Source organism: Physeter macrocephalus, chromosome 9 (genome assembly GCF_002837175.3).
Source record: "Physeter macrocephalus isolate SW-GA chromosome 9, ASM283717v5, whole genome shotgun sequence".
Taxonomy (NCBI): Eukaryota; Metazoa; Chordata; class Mammalia; order Artiodactyla; family Physeteridae; genus Physeter; species Physeter macrocephalus.
The window spans coordinates 3,599,631-3,621,900 of NC_041222.1; the positions used below are offsets into that span (position 1 = coordinate 3,599,631).

The window sequence follows — 22,270 nt, forward strand, 5'->3', positions numbered from 1 at the left end:
CCGCCTGCCGATGCAGGGGACATGGGTTCGTGCCCCGGTCCGGGAAGATCCCACGTGCCGCGGAGCGGCTGGGCCCGTGAGCCATAGCTGATGAGCCTGCGCGTCCGGAGCCTGTGCTCCACAACGGGAGAGGCCACAGCAGTGAGAGGCCCGCGTATCGCAAAAAAAAAAAAAAAAAAAAAAAAAAAGAAAATGTATATCACTTAATGATTTAAATATTTTCATGAATCTTTTATGAGATTTCAAAGTCAAAGCTATCTAACAAGGCTCATTCAGAAGAAGCCTCACTTCCGATCCTTTCCCCTCTACTCTGTTCTCTTTCACCCCTGTAAAACTCCATTTATTTATTTATTTTTTTAATTAATTAATTTATTTATTTATGGCTGCGTTGGGTCTTCGTTGCTGCACGCGGGCTTTCTCTAGTTGTGGCAAGCGGGGGCTACTCTTCATTGTGGTGCGCGGGCTTCTCATTGTGGTGGCTTCTCTTGTTGCGGAGCATGGGCTCTAGGTAGGCGGGCTTCAGTAGTTGTGGCACGTGGGCTCAGTAGTTGTGGCTCGCGGGCTCAGTAGTTGTGGCTCACGGGCTCTAGAGCACAGGCTCAGTAGTCGTGGCCCACGGGCTTAGTTGCTCTGCGGCATCTTCCCGGATCAGGGCTCGAACCTGTGTCCCCTGCATTGGCAGGCGGATTCTTAACCACTGTGCCACCAGGGAAGTCCCAGAACTCCTTTTAAAGCTTGGTTTCTCACCCTTGGCACCATGACATTTTGGGCTGGATTATCCTTTGTTATGGGGGGCGGGGCCTATCCTATGTATTGTGGGACATTTAGCATCATTCTTGGATCCTACCCACTAGATGCCAGTTGTTATAACAACCAAAAAATGTCTCCAGACATTGCTAAATGTCCTAAAGGAGGGGTTGGGGGGATGGGGAGGGAATTACACCTAGCTGAGAATCTCTGTTTTAAGGGAAGCGATTTCTTGCTGGCTTGAAAATTTGACCTCTAGTCTAAGATATCTGCATTTAATGTTCAACTCATCATTTTAGGCAATACCTTTGCACCAACATGAGCACTAAATTTGGGGCATCAGGAATCATTTACAGGATGGCTGTCGCAGTGATCCAGAATATGCGTTTATTATTATTATTTGTAGATTATATGTGAAACCAAGACACACATTTAGAAACTTCTCTTAGAACTTGTGGACCCTAAAAATGTGTCCATTCAGAGATCCAGACAGCTCAGTGCTTTCCTGGTTTGCAAAGTACAGGGGTTGGATGATTTCTTAGGGCCTTCCTGCTGTCTGAAAGTATTCTTGTTCTAAAAGTCTAGAAACTTGCTTTTCAAACTGGGGTGGACAGCACAGTGATTGAGGACACCAAGTTGAATCCCAGGTCTTCATCAGCTCTGTGACATAGTGCAGGTTACTTACCTTCCGGGAGCCTTAAATTAAGATGAAAATTGTGCCTACTTTATAGGATAGTTGCAAGGATTAAAGACATAATGCATGTTAAGTGCTTAATGTACTGCCTGGCATATAATAAGTGCTTAATAAATGTTGGCTGTTAGTATAATTACTGTCAGGGCTAGATGGTGATGTGCCAGGGAATATTCAGAGCCACCTGATAGATAAGGAACATCTTCCTAGAGTGTGAATTTCATTTTGAAGTGTTGGAAAAATGGGCTTTGAATTTTTCTCCTAAAGGGAAGTAATTTAAAATGTTATTTTCATGTTAAAACAAACATGGGAATAAAAAGTGAAATGTGCATGAATTTAAAAGATAAAATGTGAGACTTCAAAGAAATTTTATGCTTGAGGCTGATGAATTTGGGCTTCATCCTCAAACCTCCAGGGAGGCTGTCTTTCCCTCCTTTGGTGGGAAAGTTTCAGTAGTAGATCTGGGCTGTTTTGCATCTTTCACTGATACAAGTATCAGGGATATCAGAAGACATTCTGTAAGACGTGGGGACTTTCTGACCAGGAATCCCCGGTATCTTCATGTCTTCTTTGAGGTTTGTTACCTGAGGAAGGGGACTGGGAAAATTTGCTGGGCACACATTCAGTAAATATTTAAGTGACTACCCTATGCCTGGCACTATTCTAAGGCATACAAAGAGAACAAATCAAAGAAACATTCTACCCCTGTGACACCTTCAGTCTACTGGTCATTCAATATCAATAGCTATCATAGCCTCAACAACAGAGCTGAAATGGGGAACAGTAGGGGCAATAAGTTTGGGGTTTAGGGGAAAGATCCATCACTTATGGACAGTTGAGTAGCATGTCAGACATCCAAAGAGAGATCCTGAATAGGCTGTTGAATGAGAGTCTAGAGCCATAGTTCTCACTTGGAGCTTTTAGACCTTTGTGGTGGAGTTTGGGTAGGCATAATGGCATTTATTGGGGGGAAGCTCAGAATGCTAGATGCCCTGCAATGTATGGGCAATTACACATCATGAATTTTTGTATTGACTTTATTTATTTTTTTTGGCTGCACTGCGGCATGTGGGATCTTGGTTCCCTGACCAGGGATCGAACCCATGCCCCCTGCAGTGGATGTGCGGAGTCCTAACCACTGGACCGCCAGGGAATTCCCTGCATCATGATTTTTTGAATGTCACACTGGACATTTACATAGGTGAAAGTCCTGTGTACAATTATCTGAGCCTAACAACTAACTCCCATTTTCAAACAGAGTATATTCTAGCATGATTTTAATATTCCAGGGAGGCAAATACTATGCAAAGTGAATGAAGATTACACCTTGTTGTGTTCAGACTCTACCAAGAGTTATTCACCATTTCAGAAAACCGTGTCAGCAATGGCAATTTTGCTGTGATAGTCGAGTCTCCTCCAATTGACACCTGAAGCTGTTGATTTTGGGTCAGTTGTTCTCAAACTACAAGGTGCATGTGATCACCTGGGGATCTAGTTTCTTTTCTTCTTCTTCTTTTTTTTAAGAATAGAAGAGACTGTTTGGATAATAATGGAAGGAATCCAGGAGAGAAGGAGAGGCTGACCATAGCAGAGAGGGGCACATTAAGGCATGAAGTTCCTTAGAGGGTAGGTAAGGAGGGTGTCCAGATGCAGGGGAAGGACCTGGCCTTGGTTGAGAAGAGCCATTTTTTGTAAAAGGAGGGAAGGAGGAGAGAATGGCTGGAGATACATGTAGATTTAGAAACATGATGGCACAAAGTTGAGGGATGTCATATCCCCTAGGTCCCACCCCCCTGACCTAGGGCACAGCTAGCCACCTTTCTGTCTTCAGCTTCTTTCTATAGAACTGGCCTATGGTGGGGAAATGAAGAAGAGGGAGACCAGACTGACCTGTACCTCCCAGGGCAAGTGCTTTGGAAAATAATATACAAGTTATGTATTACTATTACTACGAATATATTATTATTGTTCCCCTAGGTCAGCCCTGACTGATAAGACTTTCTACAATGATGGAAAAGTTTTATATCAGAGCCATTCAATATGGGAGCCACTAACCACAGGTAGCTATAGAGCACTTAAAATATATCTAATGCAGAAGAGAAATTGAATATTAAATTATTGCCTATTGTATTGGATAGTGCGGCTCCATGTGTTTTCTGCCTCTGTCTCAACGTGCTCCTTCAAATATGAGCACCCTCTCTAGAGGCTAGTGTCCTTTGGGACCAAGAGCACTGGGCTAGGAGTCAGACCAGAGTCTAATTTCAGCTGTGCCCTTCTTTCCTGGCCTGGTGACTTGAGGCAAGTCACTTCCTTCTCTGGGCCTTGATGTCCTCTGTTTTCTTCTCTTTCGTGGGGAGATGAGAGGGTCAATGAGCTAAGAGTATGAAAGCACCAGGAACTGTGAAGGGCTGCACATCGCTCAGGCAGGGCAGCCAATCCACCTCCCTTTCTTAGGTGCCTTCTGGAAGAATAGCACAGCGCTATGCCAAGGATATGCTCCAAAGATGCCTCCTCAGAGGACCCTACTTCTCCCCTCCCCTCCCCATTGCCCGGAGGCTCCCCTCTCTGCAGGCCATTCAGTGTTATTATTTGATTAAAGTACATCTCTCTCCCACTGGCCTTGAGCCCCATGAGGGTAGGGCTGGGTAGCTGTTTGCTTGCTTTTGTGTTCCTAGGGACTAGCACATAGTAGGTTCCCAGTATATATTTGTGCAGCCAATGGATGAAACAAGAAGTACTAGTATTTGCACTTAGGTGTGATATCAAAGCTCACTGAACTCTAGAACTTTACAACATCTATTACCTTCCCCTGTTTATAACAGTGAAAATACTGGAAAAGACCCAAATACCCAACATAGAGGTTTGGTTTAATTAAATCATTCTTAAGATACAACATTATGCCAAAGAGTATTCAGTGACACAGAGAGGTGTAATTACTTTATATTGTTAAGTGAAAAAAAACCCCAGAAGGTATACTATAATCTCGCTTCGTAAAAGCTATATATATTTTTATGCATAGGAAAAGCTTGGAACAACAGATACAAATATTAACAGTGATTACTATCACTGGGTGGGCTTAGGAGGTGATACTTTTATTTTTTATTTTTTTCCTAAAACGTCTATTTGATTAAAAAATGTACCTAGTATAGCTGGAAAAGCAAAAATAGAGCGACAGAGTAGACTAGTCATTGCCTGTGGCTAAGGGTGGGAATTAAGGGTTTATGGGGAATCTAAAATGATCTGAAACTGATTTATACTGACGTTGCACCACTTGGTAAAGTTACTAAAAATCTCTGATTTGTATACCTGAGATGCATGAATTTTATATGTAAATATACCTCAGTAAAATTTTAAAAACGTGCTTTATGTATAATGTATATGTACTCTTAAAAAATTAAAACAGTGCAGAAGTATTTAGTCCCCCAACTCCATGCCCAATTCTACTTTCCAGGCATAACAGTAGTAACTGGTGTTTAATCCTTTCCAACCTTTTTCTATGCAGAATACAAGTATACATACACATTATAAGTACATAATTTTCTGCAATCTTCTTCTTTCTCTGGACATACATTATAGGACACGGAAAACTTAAAAGTAGCTGCCTTGGAAGGTGGGATTAGGGGTAAAGGGAGTGGAGTGGGGACAGGAAGGAAGAGGCATACTTGAAAAATTTTCCTCTCTTTACTGTGGTTTCATTTGCATGTTTTTGTCAGGATTGTTTGGAATTCTAAATCCAATAAAGATATTGGAATAAGAGAAAACAGAAACAGATTCACAGACACAGAAAACAAACTTTTGGTTACTAAAGAGGAGGGGAGAAGGGAGGGATAAATTGTGAGTATAGGATTAACAGATACATACTACCATATATAAAATAGATAAACAACAAGGATTTACTGTATAGCACAGGGAACTATATTCAATATCTTGTAATAAGTTACAACAAAAAAGAATTAATCACTTTGCTGTACACCTGAAACTAACACAATATTGTAAATCAGCTATACTTCAACTAAAAAAGATATTGAAGGGAACTTCCCTGGTGGTCCAGTGGCTAAAACTCTGCGCTCCCAATGCAGGGGCCCAGGTTTGATCCCTGGTCAGGGAACTAGATCCCACATGCCACAACTAAGACTTCGCATGTCGCAACGAAGATCCCGCACACAGCAACGAAGATCCTGCCTGCCGCAGCTAAGGCCAGGCACAGCCAAATAAATAAATAAATATTTTTTAAAATATTGGAATAAGAGATACCATTAAATGCTTAATGCTGTCCAATCCTCCTATTTAAAAAAATTTTAAAATTTTACCAAGTGCCAAGCACCATACTTAGTGCCTGAGATATATTTCTCATTGGATCCTTAGGACAACCTTTTGCATATTGTTAGGTGTGAAATATTATTATTTCACTTGACCCCAGACTTTTTTAGTGCAGCTTGTCTCTCCTCCCCCAACAGACTCATGTCCTTCCTGCAAAGCCCAGCTTTAATGATCTCATCTCATGTCCTTCCTACCCCACGAAGGTAGAGAGATGACACTGTCCTCAAGGTGCTTACAGTCCAGGGAGGTGACAGACAGCAAAAAAACTACAATCTAGTGTTATAAGAATTCATGATTTCATGGGGCTATGTGCAAAGCAGAGGGAGTTTAGGCAATGTGTTGAAGGCAGCCAAGGAGTTCTGCAGAGAATACATTCTGAGCTGACTGATAAGAACACCAAGGAGTTTTTCAGGAGGATAAGGAAAGGTATGGTGGTTGGAGGTGGGGAGAGGGTATAGAAAAGGATTTGGGGCCTAGCACTTGACTCAGGAGGCTCAGAAGTGCCATATTATGTCAACCACAGTTCTCAAGTTCAGTGTAACTGGAGGGTCAAGTTGGCCTGAAGGAGGGGGCAAAGGTAAGGGCGTGTAACTTGAAATTTAAGGCCAGATCATCAAAGCTTTTTAAAAAAAAATGTATTTAATTAATTAATATATTCATTTATGGCTGCATTGGGTCTTCTTTGCTGTGCGTGGGCTTTCTCTAGTTGCAGTGCACAGGCTTCTCATTGTGGTGGCTTCTTTTGTTGTGGAGCACAGGCTCTAGGTGTGTGGGCTTCAGTAGCTGTGGCATGTGGACTCTAGAGCGCGGGCTCAGTAGTTGTGGCGTACGGGCTTTGTTGCTCTGCATCACGTGAGATCTTCGCAGACCAGGGCTCTAACCCGTGTCCCTCGCATTGGCAGGCAGATTCTTAACCACTGAGCCACGAGGGAAGCCCATCAAAGCCTTTTAAGTTGAGTTAGGGTGTTTACACTTTATCCTGTGAATGAAGCAAAGCTGTTAAAATATTTGAGCCTAGTACGTTACAAAGATGGAAAGGCCCTGGATGGAGCCACTGTGGGAGATCCCTCCCGTACCCCCAGCTCTCCAAGCCTTGGCTCTGTGTGGTCAGGTCATTTCCACCCTAGGCTGGGAATTCCTTTAGGGCAAGGACCTGTCTCATTCACCTGTGCATCCCAGCCCCCAGTGCAGCACCTGTCATGCATGAGGTACTCAGTAGTAGAGGCCCACCTCGCTGGCAGAATGCTGGGTACCAAGAAGGTGCCGGGCTAGTGAACGTAAAATAAAAAGCAGACCTTCATTTCTTCCCCAGCACAGGCTGGGCAGGGGTTCAGCCAAAGTCTGACCTAACTCTAAGGAGGTCAGAGAGGTCCTGGCCCCAACTCAGTCCCAGGGAGGTCAATGAAGAGTGGGAGGAGAGTAGGTTGCTGACTAAACTGCAATGTGCTAGGAGAATTCGCACCTATTGTCTTTTTTCTATCCCTCCAACAGCTCCTAAATCGGAATTATTGTCCCAGCTTCTCGGACCAGGAAACTGAGGATCTGAGTGGTTCTGTAATTTGGTCAAGGTCACACAGCTGGTTGGTGTAGGAGGGGTGGAAGCTGAGTTCCAACCTTTTAACTAGTCAAAGCTCACTGGCCTCCCCCTCCTCCACCTGGAGAGGCATTATGGCACCTACTCCGTTTGCGTAACTGCTTGAGTTGGCGGATACCGAGCACTGGGGCGCTGGGCGGGAAAGGCCGGCTCGACCCGGCAGCCGGGAGCCGCTCCCAGATTCGGAAGTTACGAAGTTTCCGTGCATTTCGCTCGCCTCCCTGCGCAGCTCGTCCCCGCTCCGCAGCAGTTACGCCGCTAGCGCAGCGGGGCTCAGGTGCTGCAGGAGGAGGGGGCCTGGCGCAGGGAGAAAGGCGGGGACGCAGTTTACGTAAGCGTCCGCTCGCAGGTGCATGCGGCCGCCACCAGCGTGTGCTCCCTGCGCGCTCCCAGGTGCGCAGTTGGCGCAGGCGGTGGCGCGGCACGGCGGCGGCGGGCGCTGGCAGGCGCTCTCAGGTGCGGCAGAGCGCGCGTGGAGGGGGCGCGCGGCGAGCGAGGGGGCGGGCTTTCCGTTTCCCAGCAGCCGCGGGGCCCGCCTCCCGGCCCGGCCAATGGGCACGCTCGGAGGCGTCACGTGCTCGCTGCCGCTGCCGCCGCCGCCGCCGAAGCGGAGACCGGAGCCGCGAGCGCCACCAGGGCAGCAACCACCGCAGCCGCCGCCGCTGGGCTGAGGAGTCGGAGACGCAGGCGGACGAGGTGGCGGCGGCGGCGGAGCGGGAGCGGGGACCGGGCGCGGGCAGAGCGCGGCGGCGCGGGTAGGCTGCGGCGGAGGGGCAGGCGCCTGCGCGGCTGGCCGGCCCGGGCGGGCGGCGGTTAAGGCGGCGGTTGAGGCGGTTGGCGGTGCCGGCCCGGGCCCCGCATTGTTTGTTGTGCGTCCTTAGCAGCGGCGGCGGTGGCGGCAGCGGCGGCCGGGGCGGAGAGCAGGGAGCAATCCCGGCCCCCGTGGCTCCGGCATTGTGGCGGCCGCCGCCGCCGCCGCAGTTGCGGTGCCCCGGCCGCTTCGGGCAACGGCAGCGGGCAGCCTTGCTCACCTTTGGGGGGCACAGCGTCCCGGCCCCGAGCGAAGGGAGGGTGTGGGCAGTGTGGGGGGACCCGGCACCGGGGGCTCTGGGTGGGATAGAGGGCGAAGGGTTCTGGGCAGGTGTTGGAGGACGTTGGGGGCGCGGGCTCGGGGAGAGGCTGCGCGGGGGCGGGCGGAGGGTGTGGGCAGAGCTGGGGGAGAGGGAAGGGTGAGGGATCCGGCCCAGTGGAGGCTGAGGGCCTTCGGGCAGGTTCTGGGGACCCATGGGGGCTGGGGCGAGCGCGGAAGGGCTGGAGGGCAGTCGGGCGAGTGGGGGGCAGCCCGTGGGGGTTCGGGAGGGTGTGAGGGAGGCTTGGGGAGGGCAGGGGCGAGTGTGATGGGAATGGAATGAGAAGACTGGGGACTCGAGGGAGTCATGGAAGAGGCGATGTCCCGGCCGGGGCTGCGTGCGAGGGGCAGGGACTGGAGGCAAGATAATCAGGAAGACCGCGGACAAATGTGAAGGGAAATGCGGAGGTGTCCGGCTCGGGGGCAGTGTGGCAGGGTGAGCGTGGAAAGGGTTGGCGGGGAAGGAGGGTGTCGGGGGGGGGGTGTCTCTGGAGTGGTGGTGAGGTGTTCAGGCAGGAGGTGCGGGAGGATAGGCCCAGAGGCTTCAAGAGACCTGTGAGAGGTGTGAGGGCAGTGTCTGGCCAGGAGGGAGGCAGGAGGGTATTGATGCTGGATAGATGGGCCCTGCCAGGGGAAATCATGTGAGGGCAGAAGGCAGGTATCTTTCTGGTAGCCGTGCTCAGGGGAGATGAGTAGCGGGCAGAAGGGGGAGGGCGTTTGGAGCAGGGTCTGAGTTTGAGGGGGTTGACAGAGAAGTGGAGACAGTGGGAGAGAGTGATGGAGATGGAGAGGAGATGTCTGGGCAGGAGATGCTGGGGCATTTAGCGAAGAACAGGACAAGTGAGTGAAATGGAAGGTGTTCTTTTTTTTGGCGGGGGCCATGCCACATGGCATATGGGATCTTAGTTCCCCCACCAGGGATCAGACCCGTGTCCCCTGCATTGCAAGTGTGGAGTCTTACCCCCTGGACCACCGGGGAAGTCCCTGGAGGGTGTTCTTGAAGGAAGTATGGATGAAGGTGGGGGAGCAGCGAGAGAGGGGACTTTGGGGTTGGGGAGACCTTGGAAGGGACAGGTGGAGTGGAGTGTGTGAGGTGGAGGGCCAGAGGTGTGGCGGGAGGGAGATGTTCTTTGAGTGGCAGGTGAGGCGGGGAGGGGGAGCAGATGGAAGGAAATGTTTCTGGGGCAGCACGTGTGGAGGGAAGCTAGGGACAAGGAAAGAGAGGGGTGTGGAGTGTGTGGGAGGGAAATCAGTAGAGGGGATGCAGTAGGGGATAGGTTTGAAGACAAGTATACAGTATGTGCAGGGAGGGAAGCATGGGTTTGGGGGGCTGGATTTTGTCTGGTAGAGGGAAGGGGGTAGGTGGGGAACAAAGGGAAGGAAAGGAGGGAGACAGGATATCTTTGGGTAGAGGATGTAGAAGAATGCATAGTGCCTGTAGTGGGGTAAGGTGGGGATGTGTGTGGACATGTCTCTTACTGGAAAGGGTTAGGTTGTGTATTGGATTGGGGCAGTGGTGGGGAAGTAGGAGGCCCAGGTTTAGAGCAGGAAGTGAGTATTCAGGCTGGAGAGAATTAGGAAATCAGATTGCTTTAAAAGAGTATGGAAAGAGCGGGGTCCTGAAGTGTGGAGAGAGATTGGGAAACTTGGGGTCTTGAGAGATTAAAAGGGCCACAGTTTTTTAAGGTCACTGTAAGTATATAGAAGGGTGGAGTGTAGAAGTTGGAAAAAAAAAGAAACTAAAGAGGAGGGGATTAAATTCTGACCTTCAGAGGAACTGGAGAGTGTGTGGGGTTGTGTGTGTGGATCCTGGAATGATGGTACTGGAAAATGGAGAACGTTAAGCCCTTTACCGTATATGAATGAAAGTTCATGCTTCTAGGATCAGAGAGATCGTGAAGCCTGATTTTAGTTCCAGAACCCAGTGAATGGGGAAGGGATAAGGGAGAGCTGAGTACACACTCCCAAATTTGGAGGAGTTGTGTGGTGGAGTATCGTCCTAGCACATTGGCCAGATGAGTGGGCAAATAGAAGAGCCATACAGAGTCAAGAGGAGTACACCAAGAGTGAACAGAAACAGAATTGCAGCAGGTGCAGGGCAGATGTCTTTGTGAAGATACTGCAAGAGAACAGGGCCCAGCGTGTTTGAGGGCTATGTATCAGAGGGAGGAAGGGATACCTTGGTGCAGTGTCTCAGATACCCTGGTGCTTTCTGGGTAATAGGGCAGTTTTCAGGCATTTGAGTGATGTAATATCTGAGTCCCATGCTAGAGGCAGACAGAGGTAATGTACATTCAGCTTCTGAAAGTGGCAGGAATGGAGCTTTATGGCTCTTCAAGGTGCAGATAACAGATCCTTTGTTGTCAGCTTTTATCCCCAAATAGTTCATGTAAAATTTAGTTAGAGGCTTTTGGATTTTCTGGTATTTTAATTTAAGTTGGGGAGTGCAGTGTTAGCTTTATTTAGGAAAGACTTCGTGGGTTGTGTGGACATATGAAATAACCTTTAGGGGTTTGAGCACAGACATTTCAGCAGGTCTCATTCAGTGTTCTGTGGCTTGTGTTAGATTCTTTGGGATTTGGAAGGATTAAGGAAACTGCTTTGAGACTGCCTCGGTAAGCAGGGTTTTCTACAATCTTGGAAAACAATTTCCCTTTTGACAGTTGAAAATTCAGTCTTGTCAGATTTTGCAAAAAAAATAATTTCATGTTGCAGGGATAACTTCAATTATTGCTTTATGGGCTTCATGTATTGTATAATGTGGTACCTAGTATGATCTCAAATAAAAGGTCCTCTTTGGTACCTTGGGAAGCTTTCTGGGTTGATTAGTTTGCTTCTTTTGTCCATTTAGGAAGTATCTAAATTGTAAGTTTGAATAATGCAGCCATTGTAAGTTCAAATAATAAGTTTGAGTGGAAGTGGGAATCTTGCCTAAACATAATGAGGGCTGAGCAGAACACCACATTTTAAGTAATCTGTATCTGTAAATATAAATATTAAAAAAATAAACTGGAAGCTAATCATTTTTAAAATTCAAATTTGAAGGGTATACTGAAGCGTATCATGATGGCAGCAAAGTAACGCTCTAAAGACATTGCTATAAGATTTTATTTTTGGAGAGCAAAGTTTTTAAAATATAAATGGCTTTGATTGAAACTCTTAGCAGTATTTTGAGATTTGATATATGTGTTGAATATAATTATAAGGATCATGTTTGACCCCTTTGGCTTCCTGGCAGAGAATTTGAGCAGTAAGATATAAGATGAATAGAGTGACCTTTGAAAATTCTCTCCCATATAACTATTGTTTCCTCCTTGTATTTTTAAAGTCCATTGTGTTGGTTCATTTCATTGATTTGGGGCAAGCAGTACTTTCTTGTTCAGAGTACTCAATTCTGGCGTAGTGTTCTGATTATATGTATTGTTCCGTGAAGTTCTATGGTTTGGGATAATTTGTAGGCACTTTAAAATATTATCCTGAGTTTATGAACCAAGGAAAGCAGGTTGTTTACACTTTGTAGGCTAAATAATTGGGTCTGGTTTTATTTTCACTGGTGACTTGCTGGACAAGATACTTAATCCCTTTGTGCTTGTTTCTCCTCCAGAAACCTGACTCTTTATCTGTCTCCCATGAGAATTGAGATGGTTTATATAAAACAAGTTTAAACCTTTCAGGAAGATTAGGACTATGTAAATAGGGGTAATAGATGTTATTTCTTTGGTTCTTTTTTTCCTTTTAGCCTGGTCAAATAATAATTAGTACTTCAGAGTTTGGTGTTAGGTGGGTTAATTTGTAATGAGAAACTTGGATAGAGATGAAACTTCTGTGAATATCAGAGATATCTGCAAACTGAAGTTTGTTCATTCTTTACCGTCTACATATCTTTCCTGGCTCATTTCTGCAGCTGAGTGTTGGTGCTGATTTAAATTCTTGAGTCAAGCAGAAACTTGTGAGAGACATTCTGAGTTCTAAGCATGAATTTCCAGAGACAGAGTACTTTTCTCACTCAATGAATTCAATTTTTAAATCAGGAATAATAAATATAATACATTTCCCTATGTTTTTTGCAGAAAATTGATTAATTCTGAGTGACTTGAACAGAAAAATGGGGCTATCCCTTCTTCTATTGGCATTGAGCCTCCTTTTTCAGATTTATTGCATACTTTTTCCTTTAAGTTTTAGTTAGCAAATAATTACCTATCCATTTCACATTTCCAGGCCCATTGACAGGTTATACTCTATTTGAGGGGGAATGATTTTCATTTTATTTTTATTTATTTATTTTTAAAATTTATTTATTTATTTATGGCTGCATTGGGTCTTTGTTGCTGCGTGGGCTTTCTCTAGTTGTGGCGAGTGGGGGCTACTCTTCGTTGTGGTGCACGGGCTTCTCATCGCAGTGGCTTCTGTTGTTGCGGAGCACGGGCTCTAGGCACGTGGGCTTCAGTAGTTGTGACACGTGGGCTCAGTAGCTGTGGCTCGCGGGCTCTGGAGCTCAGGCTCAGTAGTTGTGGCGCATGGGCTTAGTTGCTCCGCGGCATGTGGGATCTTCCTGGACCAGGGCTCGAACCCATGTCCCCTGCATTGGCAGGCAGATTCTTAACCACTGCACCACCAGAGAAGTCCCATGAATGATTTTTAAATGTTTATTTAATGTTGTGTTTGGTTTATTGGTTGTAAAAAGCCTCCAGATCTGGTCCTGATTGACATTGCAAAAATGTAAATAGTAAGTTGCTTTATTAGGCATTAATTTGCTTGAGCTTGGTAATACCCAGCCCTGATAGTCCTTCTATGCTAGCTGATCTATTCTTAATAGTTTACTCTCTTTTATAACATGTTTGGACACCATTACCCATCTTACTGCGCTTCTGCTTTCATTTGTTTTGCATAGACCCTTTTATTGGAAAATTGGTTGTTTTTAAAATTTTGTTCAGCTGTAGAAAAACTTTCTGACAGGTAATTATGAGAGGCTTCATAATTCAGTTTAATTTTAGAAAACTTTATTGAGAGATGTAAGTTAAATTTATACGTCAGTTAAAACAGAAAAGAATAAAGTAATGAGACCAGATTAATGGTGAGCTGAATATTTAAATGGTTTGAGCCTGAAAGATCTGCAGATCTTTAACTTTTAGGTCTTGCATTAAATAGTGAGGTGACCAAATGACCTGACCTCTCACCTTCATGTCTTTTATTTCTTGTCCTGAGGGTCCTTTAAGTGTATAATTTTTGAGAAGTATGGTGTCTGTCTCAACAATATGTGTGTTGTGGAGTGAATGAAGCAGTCCTAAATTTTAGTTATTTGATATTCAAATTCTCTTCTGACCTAACTAACACTGTGTAGAACATCTGCTTTCTTTAGTTAACTTTAGCACAACTCAAAAGGGTGCAGTTGATTATATCAATAATAAAATCACAGCTTTGCGTTGTGTGACTTCATGGTTCATTTCCATTTGAAAAGTGAGAATTCTGCAGCAGGTTGTGTGACAAATTCTAAGACATTTCTGGGACATGGATAAGGTGTAGTTTCTTACTGCACCTGCAGAATTTCCTGTTCTTTGCAGTTTTCCAGGTTCCAGGGCTTTTCATGATATCCAGTTGGTTAGATCAGCATTTTGTTTATGAGTTGAATTTAATGATATTAATACCATTGACTTAAAGCAGAAAGTAATTGTCCTAAAGACTCTATTTAGATTTTTATTTATTTTTTATGATGCTTACCTGTTTGGTCTGTTTACGTCAGCAAACATGTGCTGGCTTTAGGCTCAGAGGCATGTTTTGTGCCAGACCTGAGATTTCTTAGTAGGGCTCAATAATATTGTTTTGAGTAAAGAACAAGTCCTTCTCTAGATAGATTGGCCCTTAGTGTGAAAATGGAGTCCGTAACTTTGGTTACCTGTGTTCAGTCAGCCTAACTGAAAATCAGTACATTTTGATTTTATTTTATTTTATTTATTTATTTATTTATTTATTTACTTTTGGCTGTGTTGGGTCTTCGTTTCTGTGCGAGGGCTTTCTCTAGTTGTGGCGAGTGGGGGCCACTCTTCATCGCGGTGCACGGGCCTGCGGTGTGCAGGCTTCTCATTGCCGTGGCTTCTCATTGTTGCGGAGCACGGGCTCTAGGTGCATGGGCTTCAGTAGTTGTGGCATGCGGGCTCAGTAGTTGTGGCTCTCGGGCTCTAGAGCGCAGGCTCAGTAGTTGTGGCACGAGGGCTTGGTTGCTCTGCGGCATGTGGGATCTTCCCAGACCAGGGCTCGAACCCGTGTCCCCCGCGTTAGCAGGCAGATTCTCAACCACTGCGCCACTAGGGAAGCCCTTGAAAATCAGTACATTTTAAGGCAGCTGGGTAGTGTTTTGTTTCTAAAAGGTAAGATGAAGGTAGTTCATTCTTTTCTTAAAAAATTATTTATTTATTTATTTAGTTTTGGCTGGGTTGGGTCTTCGTTGCTGCGCGCGGGCTTTCTCTAGTTGTGGCGAAGGGTAGCTACTCTTCATTGCGGTGTGCAGGCTTCTCATTGCCGTGGCTTCTCATTGTTGCGGAGCACGGGCTCTAGGTGCATGGGCTTCAGTAGTTGTGGCATGCGGGCTCAGTAGTTGTGGCTCTCGGGCTCTAGAGCGCAGGCTCAGTAGTTGTGGCACGAGGGCTTGGTTGCTCTGCGGCATGTGGGATCTTCCCGGACCAGGGCTTGAACCCGTGTCTCCTGCATTGGCAGGCAGATTCTTAACCACTCCTCCACCAGGGAAGTCCCAAGGCAGTTCATTCTTATGATGTTTATAATTCCAAGTAAGTCTGAAACTCCTTAAACATTGCATCTAATCATGCAGTGATTAGGCTTTTATAGAGCTTAGGCAACCTACCTTTTAACCTAATGGAACTATTGGATACTGGGTGGCTCTTGACTTAACTCTGGACAGCTCAGTTTTAGTTAGCAAAGTTAGTGAACTAGAGGGGAAAGGTGTTGCAGTTTTGGTAGTGTAGGTTAGCTTCTGGAGAGAATAAACATGTGGTGCCCTTGGTATACATAATTTCGGTTGTTTTTGTTTTTAAAAATGTATTTATTTACTTATTTGGCTGCATTGGGCCTTAGTTGTGGCACGTGGGATCTTTGTTGCAGCATTCAGGATCTTCGTTGGGCCATGCGGGAGATTTCATTGTGGCGCGCGGGCTCTTCTTTATGACGCGGGCTTCTCTCTAGTGGCGTGTGGGCTCTGTAGTTTGCGGCACTCAGGCTCAGTAGTTGCCACACGTGGGCTTAGTTGCCCCATGGCATGTGGCATCTTAGTTCACCAACCAGGGCTCGAACCTGCGTCCCCTGCATTGGAAGGCGGATTCTTAACCACTGGACCACCAGGGAAGTCCCTTTCGGTTGTTTTTGAAGTAAGCTATAAATATGCTTATAACGTCAAGTTTAGCGTGGGAGGACAGATATCAAAAATAGTAGTGATGAGGCTTTTTAAAAGATGGTATCTTAAAAATAAGTATCAACTGTGATGCTTTCTGATAAGCCAGCTTTGTGGTAAATGTTGTGGAGTTACACAAAATTGGCTATTGAAATTGGTCAGTATTGTTTAGTAGTGTCGTTTATTTTTAGAGCTCAGGGTTCACATACCTGGACTTTGGTCCCTATGATAGGTGTGTAGGTGAACAGCAGAGTATTACATTTGAAGAAATGGAGGCACAAAGAGTTGACCCTAGAGCAGAGATAAGCAGGCTTTCAGAACACCCTTTCAGAAGTTGTATATCAAATTCCTGATAGTCCCCAAATTTGGCAAGGAAGGTTGATGGCTGGGGAAATTTGAAACCTGCCTCCTGCCTCTTTTAGTCAAGCACCTGAGTACAAGTCTTTTTAAGGGCTACCTGGAATAATGCTTGTCTTTCTTAGGAAACTCAGGGTCCTAGGATTATGCAGTAGCAATGAATCTGAGGGCAAGGGCTAGCACTTGGGTGGACTCTCCTTATAGGTATGCCCAGAGGTGACCCTGGTGCAACATCGATTGCTGTATTGGGTAGTAGAAGAATGTTTTTGACACAAAAAGACTTGGCTCAGAGGTCTGATCCTGCTGTTTACTAGTCATAGATCTCTTTCCTCGTTGGAATAAAACCCCTAATTTACAGATTTATAGTGAGGATTAAAGAAGATAAGAAAATTGTTTGTAAGCTGTGAAGCACATAACTTTTTTTGAAAGGAGGTTTGAGTAGAAATTAAGGACAGGCTTTGAAGTAATGAGCAATTTGACTCAGAGGACCTGGATTTTTTTATTATTATTATTTTTTAATCATGGCATTTTCAGTTGTACATAAAAGGGAACAGTACGGTGAACGTCCATGTACCCGTCATCTAGCTTCAACAATTACCAGCATCTTGTTGCTCTTGTTTCATCTGTCCCTCATACACAATTTTTGTTGTTGCTTTTGCTGGAGTATTTACAGCAGATCTTAGACATCATACGCTTTCATCCATAAATACTTCAGTGTATATTTCTAACAGATAAGAACCTCAAAAAAACCCCCACAAAACTATTTTAACCCTCTAAATTAACAATAATTCCTTATCTAATACTTAGAAGGAGCTGAATTTGAAACATAGCTCTACCACTCACCAGCTTTGTGTGTTAATCAAATTACTAGCTCTCTCTGAGCTTCTGGTTCCTTATCTGTAACATAAAGATAATACCTCATGAAGTTATTTTGAGCTTAAATGAAATAACATATAAAATGCCTAACATGAAGTTTCTCAGTAAATGGCCCAGCCTCTCTTCTGAGCCTCCTATGGCATGTGAATTAGAATTATGGGTTGCCTTCCTCCCTTCTTGAATATCCCAATGAGTAACAGTACTCAAATTATTGCCCACTAACCTAGTGAAATTTCTCATCATTGAGCTATTTGACTCTTCTGGTGAAATTCTGTTAGCAGTTGAAATCATGTCTGTTCTCCTTCTTTCCTGCAACATCATTATTCTCCTGTCTACAGGCTCATTCCAGTCAGCATATATATGCTATTATTTAATCTATTATTTTTTAAAATGACCTTGTCTTGACCACACTGTCTCTTCTAGTTACAACCCAATTTCTCAACTTCTTGAAAAAGTTGTTTCTACTCATCTACAGTTTTCCTGTCCTCTCCTAAACCTACTGCAGTGAGACTTTAACTCCATCACCGTACTGAAACTGCTGTTGTCAAAACTACCAAGTTTAATTCTTACTTGATCTTTTAGCAGCATTTGGTGCAGTAGATGCCTCCTTCCTTGAAATACTTTATGCTCTGCTTTCTAGGACACCACACTCTGCTGGTGTTCCTTCTACCTCCTTGGCTTCTTCTTAGTCTCCTTTGTTGGTTCTTCCTCATTACTCCTATCTCTTAATATTGGACTGCCCCATGGGATCTCTGCTCTTTATTCTCATTCTCTTGGTGATCTCATTCAACCTCATGACTTTAAATACCGTATATGTGCTGATGACTCCCAAAATTTTTATCTGAAACTCCAGGTTACTGCCTTATTTTGATACCTCCACTTACATATTTCATTGGCATCTCAGACTGAACTTGTCCTAAATCAGACTCCCTATTTCCTCTGCCCCTCTTGTTGTCTTCCACATCTTAGTAAATAGCAATTTCCTCCGTCTTTCCAGTTGCTCAGGCCAAAACTTGGAGTCATCCTTGACTCTCTTCCTCTCACACACATCTGACCCACCAGGAAGTCTTGCCAGTCCTTTCTTCAAAATATATCCAGACTCTGACCACTTTTCATCACCTCTACTGAGTTAAGTCTACATCAGCTCCTCTGAATTACTGCAGTAGCTCTTTTTGCTTTTGCCCCCTTATAGTCTGCTTGCGATACTGTAGCAAGAATGATCCTTTTAAAAAGGTAAGTCAGGTTTTTGTCTCCTTCTGGTCAGAACCCTCAGTGATTCCCCATCTTTTTCAGAGTAAAAGGTCAAGTCCTATCAAGGCTGTAAGTGATCGGATCCCTTCTTTCCTCTTTATTTGTTTGTTTGTTTGTTTATTTATTTATGGCTGCATTGGGTCTTCATTGCTGTGCGTGGGTTTTCTCTAGTTGTGGTGAGCGACGGCTTCTCATTGTGGTGGCTTCTCGTTGTGGAGCACGGACTCTAGGCACGCGGGCTTCAGTAGTTGTGGCTCGCGGGCTCAAGAGTGCAGGCTCAGTAGTTGTGGTGCACGGGCTTAGTTGCTTTGCGGCGTGTGGGATCTTCCCAGACCAGGGATCGAACCTGTGTTCCCAGCATTGGCAGGCGGATTCTTAACCATTGCGCCGCCACGGAAGTCCCCCTTCTTTCCTCTCTGACCTCTTACTTTTCTTTTAGCTTATTGCATTCTGGCCATAGTGGCCTTCTTCTTGTTCCTTTAACGTGCCAGGCATATTCCTGTCTCAGGTTCTTTGCATTTGCTGTTTGCCCTGCCTAGAATGCTGTTTCTCAGATATATGCGTGGCTCTATCCTTTTCAGGTCTTTGTGCATATCTCCCCTTTCCAGTGAGGCCTTCCCTTCCCACTCTGTTAAAATGGCAGTTCGTCCGTTTCTGGCCCTCCCTAGCCTCCTTTTCCCAGCCTCTTTTTCTGCATACCACTTAAACCATTTAACTTATAGTATATTTTGCTTGCTTATTTTGTTTATTGCCTTCTGCCCTTCATTAGTGTATAAGCTCCATAAAGGCAAGGATTAATGTTGGTTTTGTGTTCCGTGGATTCTAAAGCATCTAGAATAGTGCCTGGCACTAAGTAGGCACTTGAGTATTTTTTCGGTGAGCTATTCTTTTATTAGTTGTAGTCTATTACTTTGGTAAAGGATATTATAGTTGTAGTGTTTAGTTGGAATTTTGGTTTTTCCTATGGAATACTGTGCACCTTGACGTCTTTATGATGTATTTCTGATTCTTCTTCTGAATATCATTTCTTCAGACTGCTAATAGGCTTTATTATTTATTCGTTATAATTTTGAGTACTTGTTATGTACTGTGCTAGTTGCATTGGGGGATACAAAGATAAAGCATAGACCCTGAACTTTAAGAGCTTACGGTCTATGAGGGGAGGTAATGGTATGATTTTGAGATATCTATAAAATTTTTTTTAAAGTAAGTACTTAAAATGGTCCAGAAATTTAGAAGAGCAAGGAATTATTTCTGCTAAGGGGAATAAGGGAGAGACTTCAGAGAGGATGTGGTATGTGGTACCTGTGCTGAGTCACAGGAAAAAGTGGGATTAGATTATGAGATAATGCGGAAGAGAATTCCATACGGAGGGAACTGTGTAGGCAAAATAAGAATGCTCAACATTTCTATGGAAAAGAACAAGTGGTTCACTTAATTAAAGATAAGGGAATATGAAGGGAATTGGTAGAGTGTAAGTTTGGAGTGGAATAATGGGGTCACTGATAGAGGCCTTGAATGTAAGAATGAGGAATTCAGACTTTTTTCTGTTGACAGTGAGGCTTCAGTGAAAGGTTTTGATTGAGCAAGAGTGGAGGGCTGACATTATTAGAGCTACCTTTATGAATTTGACAACTTTATGTGAAAAGAGGCCAGAACAGATATACTGATTAAGATGCTATTGTAACAGTTTGAGGAAAAAACTGATAAAGGTAGTGCAAGTGGGTATAAAAAGGATGCCTTGGAACTGACGAAACTTGGTAACTGGATGTGAGGACTGAGCTCCAAGTCTGCAATGTTTCAACCTTAGTTGACAGGCCGGCTGGGGTGTCCTGAAGAGAAGTCGGGAAGCCAGGAGAGGTGGGATCAGGGACAGGTTTAGTTTAATTTTGGTATTGAGTTTGCAAGTGTGGTGGTGACACCAGGTGATTATTGTTCTGATAGAAAGAAAATCAGGAATCTTTTTATAAAGGATGTGCATCTGTGGCTTTGTGCCTTCATTTTGATACAACTAATGGCAGAAAGAGAAGTAAGATTCAATTCTGAATCTGTTATTGAGGTCTGAATCTAGATAATTGATTTGGGAAACTTCTGATAAGTCATCCAAACTTTTCTTTTTTTCTTTTTTTTTTTTTTTTGCGGTACGCGGGCCTCTCACTGTTGTGGCCTCTCCCGTTGCGGAGCACAGGCTCCGGACGCGCAGGCTCAGCGGCCATGGCTCACTGGCCCAGCCGCTCCGCGGAATGTGGGATCTTCCCGGACCGGGGCACGAACCCGTGTCCCCTGCATCGGCAGGCGGGCTCTCAATCACTGCGCCACCAGCGAAGCCCCAAACTTTTCTTTTGATTTGTAAGTGGCTCCACTTGTTTCACTAAGTTTGTTAGATAAGCTGCGCTGCGTCGTAAAGCACTTCAGCAGCTTGATACAACCTAAATGTTATCCTTTGAGTGTCCCTTTACTGCTGATTCATTGGCTGTGGATATCTAAGGAGTGTCTGTCTTACCCCTTTGCAAACAACAGATTGAGAGTTCTCGATCACTTTGTTGAGATCACTTTGAGTTAAAAGGTTTGCATGATCATGCCATAGCCTTCCTTTTTCCCTTAGGACTTAGAGGTGTGTTGGAGGAAGACAAGCCCTCTATGCTAATTAATGGCAGTTAAGGTGTTAGTTGCCAAACATTTCTTTAACAACCTACACTTAACAAAATACCAGAAGATATCAGAGGATTTAGCTTCTATTCCAGGCAAATTCAAGAACAGAATAAAGTCCTTTTAGATTTATATCCTTTTCAAGAGCCTTGTAGCAGTAGGAGTTCTTAACCCCAAGGTTATTTATAGGAAAAAAGAATTATTTGCAAAATACTGTTGATTAATGTATACAATTTTTATTTATAGGCTGTCTAATGATGCATGATATTTATATTTCTATACTTAATGCATTTTTATTTTTATTTTTAAAATAAATTTATTTTATCTATTTATTTTTGGCTGCGTTGGGTCTTCGTTGCTGCACGCAGGCTTTCTCTAGTTGCGGTGAGTGGGGGCTACTCTTCGTTGCGGTGCGTGGGCTTCTCATTGCAGTGGCTTCTCTTTGTTGCAGAGCACGGGCTCTGGACATGTGGGCTTCAGTAGTTGTGGCATGTGGGCTCAGTAGTTGTGGCTCGAGGGCACTAGAACGCAGACTCAGTAGTTGTGGTGCACGGGCTTAGTTGCTCCACAGCATGTGGGATCTTCCTGGACCAGAGCTCGAGCTCGTGTCCCCTACATTGGCAGGAGGATTCTTAACCACTGCATCACCAGGGAAGTCCCCTTAATGCATTTTTAAATAGTTGAATAAAAAGACATCATTGAGTTTGTTAGTTGAAAACTTGTAGTTCACCAGCTTGGTTTAGAATGACCTTGAGCTTACCACATTAGTCATCTCTGAATTCTCTTCCTTTGTGCTTAGATCATCATGTCAGTGAATATGATTTTGGCAATATCCTTATGGAGCCTGTTCTTGTTTTCCAGTAAATAGGCGTCAACAGGACCCAATTACCCAGAAATGAGAAAGTTTTCCTATTTAGCATAACTTACATTTTTCAGTCCAATGGAGGTGTGGTGGCTTTCAGTTTGTATTATATATGTTGTAGTTAATTTTGCAGATGTAGCATATATTGTAATTTTTTTTTTATCTAGGCAATTTTATTTCACATAATTTGTTTGCCAGGACTATAACGTGTAACATCTTAATCTTGTGAGGAACCTGTGAGATTCTTTTAGTCTTGCTTTGTTCTTTGACAGATGTAGAACTCAAGATACATCCAGAGTGGTTAAGGCACTTGTCCAAAATCACACACCTCACTGGTGGCAGAGTTGGGATGAGAAGTGGATTTCTTTTTTCTTTTTTTTCTTTTTTTTTTTTTT

General features: G+C 44.5%; 1 protein-coding gene across 9 annotated transcripts in view; it reads left to right on the top strand.

Annotated features, from left to right (window-relative positions):
- Positions 1-7,961: 7,961 nt before the first annotated feature.
- Positions 7,962-22,270, top strand: part of STRBP (spermatid perinuclear RNA binding protein) — a 146,079-nt gene continuing 131,770 nt past the window's right edge. For 5 of the 9 annotated variants that reach the window (XR_003681121.2, XM_028493541.2, XM_055086978.1 and 2 more), the window contains exon 1: positions 7,966-8,107. The gene's annotated coding sequence lies outside the window, so the exon portion shown is untranslated. Of the gene's footprint in view, positions 8,108-8,766; positions 8,918-22,270 lie in introns of those variants that run through there. The other 4 variants (XM_028493544.2, XM_007128898.4, XM_028493542.2 and 1 more) reach the window with 3 other exon arrangements.